We start from the raw sequence: 1,478 nt of genomic DNA, 5'->3' as shown, positions 1-1,478 counted from the left end.
CGTCCGTCTCCAGAACCCTGTTCCTCGTGCAAAACTGAAGCTCCGTCCCCATTCGGCCCCACCGCCCTCTCCCGCAGCCCCCGGAGCCACCTCTGTCTCTGTCCCCTCTGTCACCGTCCCCTCTGTCTCTGTGACTCCGACTCCACTAGGCACCTCAGAGAAGTGGAATCACACAGGTCTTCTGACTGGCTTGTGTCGCTGAGCATAATACCGGCAAGGCTCACCGGGGCTGCAGCCTCTGTCGGAATTCCCTTCCTTTTCCAGGCTGAGCAGCTCTCCACTGCGGACACAGACCGCAGCTGCGGATCCATTCATCCTTCCACGGCCAGCTCTGGAGGCTGTGAGTGATGCTGCTGTGGACATAGATGGGTGTGCGACCACAGAGGTCACGCCATTTGTTTTACACGCCTGCGGGGCCGGTTTTGCGGGCTCAGGAGAGAGGGCTTTGCATGTCTTAAAGGTGAGTGTGGCCCTCACCTGGGGTTTTCACCGAAGGTTTTCAGCAAAGGAATGACTTGACCACTCTGCCCCCAGGAAGCTATCGGGGCAGCTGAGAGCAAAGCAGACAGTGGCGGAAGATTTTGGGGGTGGGGGAACCCAGGAGGGGGGTCTTGATGGTTGGAGCAAGAAAGAGTGAAGACGAGAAACCCAGGGCACAACATGGAGAAGAAAGAACAGTGACGGTGGAGCCAGGACAGCAGGGCAGGGACTGACTGGGGTGAGGCCAGTGAAGCTCTCGGCTCAGTCACAAAACGTTAAATACAGATATTTATATTTTGTTTAAATACAGGAACGGACAGGGTCAGGATTAGGGAGAGGCAAGTGAGGCATCACGCAAGAAAGGGGTTGGAGCCTGGCTTTCACTGAAATTTGATACTTGGTTCATGCGGAATCCTGGTGTCCATTTTTATTTCAGGGAAGGTTGGGGTGGGGGTTGTAGCTCAGTGGTAGAGCATGTGCTTCCCATGTACGAGGTCCCCGGTTCGAACCCCGGTACCTCCACTTTTCCTTCAACCCACACCTTTTCTCATGCTTTCCCTGTTCACTCAGGGAGTCCAGTGGGTTGCTTTTATTGTTCTCCCATTTCTACCCCCAGTGGCTTACCATCTCCCAGCTCCAGCCATTGGCGAAAGGAAGACAAGAGGGGAAATCTCTCTCTATATATATATATGTGTGTGTGCATATTGCATTAAAATATTACTTATCTTGGTCACTGAGGCTTTGGTGCCCCCTGGAATCTTCTGCTGAGGTCAGCACCTCACTCACCCCACCCTCATCCTGGGCTGAGAGACAGACCCCTAAAGTCATCCACGGACACGCACTGGGTGCTGGTGACGTGCCTGCACTGTGCTAGGACCTGGGGTCCAGTGGGACCTGTAGTTCTCTGTCCTCAAGTTTAAGGCCAAGTAGAGATTATAAGTCGGAAGGTACAGAGACTGGGGCAGGTGCTGTCCCTCTCTGCTAGCCTGGAGGAATTG

General features: G+C 54.3%; 1 non-coding gene across 1 annotated transcript; it reads left to right on the top strand.

Annotated features, from left to right (window-relative positions):
• The first annotated feature begins 929 nt into the window (after positions 1 to 929).
• TRNAG-CCC (transfer RNA glycine (anticodon CCC)) lies at positions 930 to 1,002 on the top strand. The gene has a single exon. It is a non-coding gene; the product is annotated as a tRNA-Gly (tRNA).
• Positions 1,003 to 1,478: the final 476 nt, after the last annotated feature.

Source organism: Artibeus jamaicensis, unplaced genomic scaffold (genome assembly GCF_021234435.1).
Source record: "Artibeus jamaicensis isolate MK-2021 breed Jamaican fruit bat unplaced genomic scaffold, CSHL_Jam_final contig_233, whole genome shotgun sequence".
Taxonomy (NCBI): domain Eukaryota; kingdom Metazoa; phylum Chordata; class Mammalia; order Chiroptera; family Phyllostomidae; genus Artibeus; species Artibeus jamaicensis.
The sequence above is the reverse complement of the archived record's forward strand: the minus strand, read 5'-3'. Positions and strand labels throughout refer to the sequence as shown.